This window comes from Fistularia commersonii, chromosome 9 (assembly GCF_037954325.1).
Source record: "Fistularia commersonii isolate RoL2024-O1a breed Wild chromosome 9, RoL_Fcom_v1.0, whole genome shotgun sequence".
NCBI lineage: Eukaryota > Metazoa > Chordata > Actinopteri > Syngnathiformes > Fistulariidae > Fistularia > Fistularia commersonii.
In genome coordinates this window covers 1,833,412-1,842,500 of record NC_141292.1, presented here as the reverse complement: position 1 = coordinate 1,842,500, position 9,089 = coordinate 1,833,412, and the positions used below count along the sequence as shown (strand labels likewise).

The following is a 9,089-nucleotide window of genomic DNA, read 5'->3' as shown; positions in this document are numbered from 1 at the left end:
TCCATAATATATCTCTGACACACACACACACACACACACACACACACACACAACTGGAAAACCAGACTATCAGAAGCAACTAGGGGTTCAGTGTCTTGCTCACATACACCAGGAACCCTAAATGTTCCCCACTTTTGCTGAGATCTCCTCCAGAACAGGTGAGCTTCAGGACTGCATCTCCATGGAGGAGATGCTAGCACAAACAAGTAGCAACAATGCTAACTTGAGGACACAGACGAGGGAGAAACATCTGCACGAGTCTTCATACAGCCCAAAACGCATCACACACACACACACGCGCGCGCGAAAACTTGTTTTTTTTTAATTGAATATAAATAGTATAAACAGATAAACATATGAACAAACAAACATGGCAAGGTGGAATCAAATGTCAATGAACCAACCGGGGACGAGGAAGCAAAGGACATAAGGACATTTTTTCTGTATCTAATCTTTAACTGAACAAGTTAACAGTATGAAAGGTTTGTGATAAATGATAGAAGAAAAAGAAATTTAAAGAAAAATAAATAATTAAATAAACATAAATGAATTGCAAGGGGAAAATAATATGTATTAACTTGGTGGTTCGCAAGGAATCTCAGCCATCAAACCATATATTTTTTTGTTTTTTTGGATTTTTCCATAAGTTTTGAGGATTTTTTTATATAATTCAAAATAGTTTATAAAAGAACATAAAATTGGGGGAACACTCTGTTTTTTTGTGAATGAAGAAATTGGCCAGGCCCAAAATGACATGGACACATAGTTCATCTGTTTTGTTGCTTAAAAGTAAACCAAATGTTATGTCAACTCTTGAAAAAGAAACTCGTGATGATGGAAATTTGTCTTTAACCCATTTTTGAGTTTTAGCCCAAAAGCCCTGTACTTTTTCGCATGAGAAAAATATATGTTGTCTTCACAAAATGTACAAATATTACCTCCAATATTAAAGCGTACCCTTAATAATTCCTTAGATGGGTAGATAATCATTCATCATTTTGAAGTGGGTCTCTTGCTTTTTGGGGTACAGCGAGAGTCAGATACATAGTTCGCAGCGTGGCAATCGATTCCTTATCAAATTTATTTAAAATATTATTTTTGTTTTGACGTCCAGGGAATAAGTTTCCTGTAAAACATTTTCTAATAAAGGAGTTACTGCATTTTCTGTCCAGAATTGAGATTCCCTGGAGCGACAGTGGGGGTAACTCTGGTTGTACGGTTTGGGGCGTCATTATATTTTTGGTCAAGAATACAAATTGTGTGTGTTACGTAACTTTAAGAACTCTAATATGGGAGGGTTAAAGCTGTGTTTGGTGCAGAATTGTTCAATTATTAGAGGAGGAGTATTGACCATATAGTTTCCTCTTCCTTCAGTCGCAGGGAATCTTCAAATCTTTGTACTTAAGACCTTAAAACACTTTATACCCTTGACTTTGACACTTTATAGTTTTATTTGTATTTCTTATTCTCCCCCCCTTTTTTTATGTTTTTTTTAAATTTCCTACTATTATCTATTATTGTTATGTTTTACTTGAAACTCTGGCACAACAATTTCCTTCGGGATAAATAAAGTGGTTCGTATTATTCTCAACCCATTTCTTGTAAAATAGAGATTTGTAAGCAAATATATATTATTCCATATTATTGTACCGTGTGGTGAGAAATAATTTTTTTTTTTATGGAACTCTGAAAAATTGACAGAAATTTTGTTGATATCAAAGTTAGAGATAAGCGCGCAGGCGCGAAAACACAAGCTTCACTTCCGGTCCGGACTTCCGGGATTAAAAAGTCAACAAACACGCGGTTGTTTTACCCCCCACGGCGCATGTGCAGGGAGTCAACTGACACTTATTGTGCATCAATTAATCAGTCAATCGATCAACTGTATCGATCGCGCGCCGACGCAGGCCTACCTTGGTACCGGGGATCCGCTGTCGAAGACCGGATTCGTCCGTCGAGTCGAAAAAAAAAAAATTCACGCGTTAACGGAAACGCCACTTATGTGCTTCCGGGTGTCACGTGACCCACCTGCGCCGCGGCGTCCCGTTGATTGACAGGTGGGGAGATGTTCACGGACACGCCGGAGGAAAGTCTTGGGAAGTTTTTTTTTTTTTTTTTGTTTGATTTTTATTTTTATTTTGTATGATTTTATTTTGGTGACGTGATAGAAACGGCGTGTTGATAGAAGAGGTTTTCACGCGTGCGTTCATGCGTTCATCTGATGCATGGCGGGTGTCACGTGTCCATCACTCGCTCACTCACGTGACGTCAGATGCTGTTTCCGGCCTTTGATCAGCTTTTGATCTACCTGAGGCTTTGATCTGAGCAGCTTAAGTCTGTCCATCAACAAGAGATCAAACATCTCCTCATCCTCTTCCTCTTCTTCCTCCTCTTCCTCTTCTTCTTCCTCCTCCTCTTCCTCTTCCTCTTCTTCCTCCTCTTCCTTTCCTTCCTCTTCCTCTTCCTCCTCTTCCTCTTCCTCTTCCTCCTCCTCTTCTCTTCCTGTCCCTCTTCCTCTCCTCTTCTTCTTTCTCTCCTCTTCCTCTTCCTCTTTTTCCTCCTCTTCCTCTCCTTCCTCCTCCTCCTCTTCCTCTTCCTCCTCCTCTTCGTCTTCCTATCCTTCCTCCTCCTCTTCCTCTTCCTGTTCCTCTTCCTCTCTTCTTCTTCTTTCTCTCCTCTTCCTCCTCCTCCTCTTCCTCTCCTCTTCTTCTTTCTCTCCTCTTCCTCTTCCTCTTTTTCCTCCTCTTCCTCTCCTTCCTCCTCCTCCTCTTCCTCTTCCTATCCTTCCTCCTCCTCTTCCTCTTCCTGTTCCTCTTCCTCTCCTCTTCTTCTTTCTCTCCTCTTCCTCTTCCTCTTTTTCCTCCTCTTCCTCTCCTTCCTCCTCCTCCTCTTCCTCTTCCTCCTCCTCTTCGTCTTCCTGTTCCTCTTCCTCTCTTCTTCTTCTTTCTCTCCTCTTCCTCCTCCTCCTCTTCCTCTCCTCTTCTTCTTTCTCTCCTCTTCCTCTTCCTCTTTTTCCTCCTCTTCCTCTCCTTCCTCCTCTTCCTCTTCCTCTTCATCCTCCTCTTCCTCTTCCTATCCTTCCTCCTCCTCTTCCTCTTCCTGTCCCTCTTCCTCTCCTCTTCTTCTTTCTCTCCTCTTCCTCTTCCTCTTTTTCCTCCTCTTCCTCTCCTTCCTCCTCCTCCTCTTCCTCTTCCTATCCTTCCTCCTCCTCTTCCTCTTCCTGTTCCTCTTCCTCTCTCCTTCTTCTTTCTCTCCTGTTCCTCTTCCTCTTTCCTCCTCTTCCTCCTCCTCTTCCTCTTCCTGTTCCTCTTCCTCTCCTCTTCTTCTTTCTCTCCTCTTCCTCCTCCTCCTCTTCCTCTCTTCTTCTTCCTCTCTTCTTCCTCCTCCTCTTCCTCTTTCTCTCCCCTTCTTCTTCCTCTCTTCTCCTCTTTTCTCCTTCCTCCTCACTTTTCCTCTTCTTCTTCCCTTCCTCCTCCTCTTCCTCTCCTCCTCTTTGCCTCCTCCTTCTCCCCTTCCTGTTTTACCAACACTCCATCGTTTCCACGGCAACCTTACATCCCTTCATCTCCCCAGCTCTGCCGCAGCAACATGTTTCCTCTTTACGAGCCCCGGGAGAAACAACGCTGGGGGTTCTGGAACCTTCCATGACGACCCCTAAAAGGAACCTCCCCGACTCAGAATTCGGGGGGTTTGACAGAGTCGTAACTCCGGCGTCTGAACACGTCAGACCCGTGGGGGGGGTTCAGGGGTTTTGGGGGTTCGGGCGGGGGGGGTTTGACCCCTCCGAGGTGAGACGTGACGGCCCGCAGGCCCCCGGGGCCCCCAAAACCCCCCAACCAACCCAAGACCACACCTCACGATTCCCAGGCCCGTGCACGTCGGCGTCCGCTTATGACACGGTCATAAACTAAAGGTGACGTTTGCGCGTCCTGCAAACACAACGGCGCCCGATTGACGCAAACCGCACGTTCACGAAAGCAGACGGCACGTGCACGCCGTGGTTGTCGTGGGAAATTATATGGATTTTTAATCAATAAATGCGCTCAAGGACGTGTGTGTGAGAAAAGTAAGTCCAGTAAGGAAACGACAGGGTTGGGAAAAAAAACACGCACAAAAAGTCGACTGTGTCGAGTTTGAAAGAATCTGCCGAAAAAGGTCCAAAAAAAAAAGAGGATTTATTTGAAATATAACACAATATGACGTTTCAAGGAAACGGTTAACAACTCTGAAATTTATATCGATTTTTAATCGATTCATAAACTCCAGGCCGCGTGTGTGAGGGAAGGAAGTCATCTGAGGAAATGAGATGAGTAAATAAACTACAAAACATGATGGGAGTTGTAGTTTTTGAGTGTGAAATGTGTGCAGGGATATTGTAGTTACAACATCTGGCCACTAGATGGCGGTAGAGTACAGGGAATGTTTGCACACACACACACACACAGACACACACACACACTTCTGGGCTGGATGGCAGGTCAAGATGTCCACAGAGAAAGAGAGAGGAGGGGGGAAAGTCCTTCATCTCCACCTTCTTGGGTTCTTCTCATCTGCAGGCGTGAAGGTCTCCAAGCATGAGCGTGGATCTCCTCCAGGATCTCCTGCATCCCGGCGTCCACCCGCTTCCATATGGAGGTAAGATGATGACTGCGGAGGTAGAGCAGTGTGTGTGTGTGTGTGTGTGTGTGTGCTCTGGAAGGGGAGGGGAGCGGAGAAGAGGTGGAGGAGGACGAGGAGAAAGGGGGGGTCAGGAAGTTGGAATGTGGGTCCTTGTGTGTGATGTGATTGTTAGCAGAAACGTGTCAGCCCCCCGAGCCCGCCGCCACCAGCCCACCGAGTCCAGTCCAGCTTCTCGGGGGTTTGAAAGCGGAGCTCCACGCTGAGTACCAATGTCAGTGTGTGTGTGTGTGTGTGTGTGGAGGCCCAGATACCTTATCGCTGCCCTTCCATGGACTCCATGGCAAGGGTGAAGGTGGTGGTGGTGGTTGGCGGCTGAGGTCGGGGCCACGGAGAGACGAAGAGGCTCATAAGACGTCCTCTTTTTGCAGAAAGGTGGAGGAGGACGGCGGCGTAGGAGGTCCAGGTCCACTCAGAAGGTCTCCTGGTGGGAAACCGATGCGGATTTAGACCTTCAAACTCATCTGGAGAGCTCAAATATAAAAATAAATAATGCGAAAGATGCCCCTCCCCCCCAACACGTGTTACGACACTGTAACAACATATGGATTGGTGTAACGACACTGTAATAACATATGGATTGGTGTAACAACACTGTAATAACACATCGATGTGTGTAATAACACACTTCACCTTAACCTTCAAGGGAATCCATTTATGCCTTTTTTTTTTTTTTTTTTCTTTTTAGGGGGAAATTCATCTTTTATCCTCTTGTGTGAGAAAACATTTTGCACAGGAGGCCCCTGGCGTGGTTGCCATGGTTACCGGACATGCAAAAAATTCTGCAAAAGCGGCAGCTTTGGTTTTGAGTGTTGGTGGAGGTGGAGGGAAAGAATAGCCGCGGCCCGTCCTGCAGCCGCATTCGTCTTCTCCTGACAGAGGAATGCTCGTGGAGTACACAAACAGCCCAGCGCGGGGTATTAATAAGATCTACCCCGGGGGGGGGCAACGGGGGGGCAACAGGGGGGGGGGGTTCTCCGCCTTGGACGTTGGATCCGGCCTGGATCTTCATCATCGTTGGGCCCGATCTTCATCCAGGCCCACCTGGGAGGAGAGTTCATTTTGAATAAATAAGTGGAATCTGTGCACCCCCCCAACACACACACACACACACACACACACACACACACATACACACACACACACCCCTGCAGGGGCCGAAAACCCCGGCTTGGTTTTTCCAAAGCCGCAAACCCCAGCAGCTGGGCTCTGCTGCAGAGCATCTGTGTGTGTGTGTGTGTGTGTGTGTGTGTGTGTGTGTGTGTGTGTAAGGGGTGCACACCGAGAACCCCCCCTCCTCAACCAGATCCTGGGGGGGCCCCCGACGTCGGACCCCGACGTCGGTGGGACCAGATCTCACCTGCCCGGCTGCTGAAAACCTCACCGGGCTCCGAGCGACTCCTCGCACCGGACCACACACTCCTCAGCAGCCCACTGCACGGAGGTAGGTGTGTGTGTGTGTGTGTGTGTGTGTGTGCAAGTGCGTGCAAGTGCACGTGTGTGTGTCACTTGTGCTGCAACCCTCACCTTCACCTAAGCATAGCTATTTTTGTTGCTACCTTCTCATTAGCATATGCTAGCTGGGATTTGTAGTTTTTTTCCCCTTAAAGCTTAATTACAATTTAAATGACGTAATTTCTATGTAATGTATATATGTGTGTGTGTGTGTGTGTGTGTGTGTGTGTACGTACACGAATACATTTACTGACTATCATAAGATGATTTTGAGTGTTTTTATACTAGTTTTTTCACATTATTGTCATCCTCCACCCGTGCAAGGCTCGTGAAAATACTGAAGTGAGTGTGTGTGCGTGTGTGTGTGTTTGTGTGTGTGTGTGTGTGTGTGTGTGTGTGTGTGTGTGTGCGTGTGCGTGTGTGTGTGGCAGCGGGGGTCATTTAATTGCAATCAATTCGCGGTTTATAATTTAATTTTCATTTTGTAATCTTTTTTTTCTGGCCCGGGAAGCGGCGCCACCCCCCCCCTCCCCAGGATCACGTGATCGATCGATATTATATTTAATTTTAAAAGCTTTTGTAAACTTTTATTTTGGGTTTTATCTCAAAATCCCGCGAGTCCGCGGCGTACGGAGGGGAAGACGCACGTTTTTAAGGGTGACCCTTTAGATTAAGAAAAAAGTTTCAAATATTTAATAAGAAAAATGAATGATAAATAATTTATTTATTTATTTTAATTTCATTTAAATTTATTTTTCATTTTTGTGGGGAAATGATTTTCAACTGAAAGCGTCCGGTTCACGCACAACTCCGGTCGCGCCGAGCCGGTTTTGGGATTACAGATTAATACAAATTAATTAAAAGAAAATCATATAATTCTACCCTCTTTTCGTGGAAAAATATGCAACATTCACCGATTAATCCCAATCTGTGTAATTTAACACAGAATAATTCGGTCTGTGTAAGAACCACTTTATTACAGAATATTCCCAATCTGTGTAAAAACTAGTTTTTAACAGAATAATGCGGTGTGTAATAGTTAATTTATTACAGAATAATCCCCGCCGGTGTAAAAACTACTTTATTACGTTCGCATTGCGCCGCCACAGATTATAATCTGAGTTTCCACCAATCCGTAAACTTTTTTAGCATTTTACTGCTTTATAATTTCCCTTTACGCTGCTATATTTATAAATAAACATGGATATAAATATATATACTTTGCAGGTTGAGATCCGGATTATCGCACCTCAATCAGCGGATTAAAATGAAACTATATTCCCGATTCCCGCCACCTCGCCTGGCGTTTACACACTATTGAATCTGTGCACTTTCTAGAGTAACCCGCCACACACACACACACACACACACACACACATACACACCTTTTATTTCAGAATAGCTCAGAATAGCCCAATATACATCACGTCTGGATCTGGAGAGTTTTATACACGCTGAAACCCCTAATCTGTCGGATTAATTGAATTTAAAATTAGGGATTATCATCTGCTCCAGTTTGCATTAAGTTTGACAGACTTTTTTAAGATTCGTGTGCTTTTGTGTGTGTGTGTTAATGTGTGTGTGTGTGTGTGTGTTAGTGTGTGTCGTTCGCGTCCACCGCAGCGTCACCCAAACCAAACTAAAAAGAAAAAAAAAGAAAATTAAAAAAAAAAAAAAAAGAAAACAAATGAAAAAACATAATTTTGATCTTTTTTCTCCATATGGCGCATTTTTTTCCGACACTTTTCACGTTTTACGTCGAGACGTCGTTTCACGTCGCTCATTCAGCGCGGGTTACGTGGGAATTACGCATTCTCCTTTTGCGTTTTGCGTGAATAAAAAGCAAGTGTGTGTGTGTGTGTGTGTGTGTGTGTGTGCGTGTTTACGTGCACGTGCGTGCGTCAGTGAACCTATTCCACGCTCGTGCTTGACGGTGCGGCGCGTTTTGACTGCGACTGCGCAGAAAAACAAAAAAAATAAATAAAAAAGAAAAGACTCGTGTTGCGTTCACGGAACAAGTGTGGACGGAAGGCCTCGTTGAAGTATCCGGATTACAAACACCACACATGAGTGTGTGTGTGTGTGTGTGTGTTTTCGCTTTGGTTGCTATGGTTACGAGTGCCGCGCGTTATTTTTTTTGTTTTTGTTTTCTTCTACCGGCGCGGCAGTCCGTTTGATTGGATCGCTAATTGGTTTAATTGCGGGTTTTTCGCGGTGACGTGCGTTCGCGCGCCTCCTCCTCCTCTCCACACGCACGTTTTTTTAATTCGTTACGTACACGCGCACCCACGTTTTATCCGGATGGAGAACGGAACCGGATGCGCGTACGTTTAAATTATTTTTTTTAATTCTTTTTTTTTTTTTTTTTTTTAGGTTGGGGGTGCACTTCGGTGCGTGCACGGATACATTTCAAGTGCACGACTTTTTTTTTTTTTTTTTTTTTTTTCTTCCGTCGTGGACGCGCTCCGGGTGCGCTCCAGGAGCCGCGCGTAATGGCGCGGGAACCGGCGTCAAATGGACTCCCTCTCCCGGACCGGGGAGGGGTTTCTGGATCCGGGGAAACCAATACGGTTCCTTCACCGGGTCCCCCCCCCCACGACTACCCACGCCCACCCCACGCAAATCCCCCCCCCCCCCCCATGTAACCACGCCTCCCTTCCTGACGTCGCCGACGGAGCTTCCGCTTCGCACGCTTATTGACGCGCAGCGAGGGGTGGAGAGAGAGAGAGAGTGTAAGAGAGAGAGAGAAAGAGAGAGAGAGAGGGAGGGAGGGGTTGACAAGGCTGAGATGGAGGGAGGAGAGAGGGAGAGAGGGAGGGAGGAAGGAGGTGACGGTCCGGACCTGCTCCCCGGCTGCAGCCGCAGCTCCGCTCCGATCCCGGTGCACCGAAACCCCGACGTCAAAATGCGCGGCAGGGCGTGGACGTGAACGGAGCACGGAGGAGGAGGAGGAGGAG

The 9,089-nt window shown here is 46.1% G+C and overlaps 1 long non-coding RNA gene across 1 annotated transcript; it reads right to left on the bottom strand.

Annotated features, from left to right (window-relative positions):
• Window positions 1-4,018: 4,018 nt before the first annotated feature.
• LOC147230908 (uncharacterized) lies at window positions 4,019-5,606 on the bottom strand. The gene is made up of 3 exons (XR_015106636.1): window positions 5,311-5,606; window positions 4,932-5,101; window positions 4,019-4,692 (listed from the first exon to the last, which is right to left on the bottom strand). It is a non-coding gene; the product is annotated as an uncharacterized LOC147230908 (long non-coding RNA).
• Between the last annotated feature and the right edge of the window lie 3,483 nt (window positions 5,607-9,089).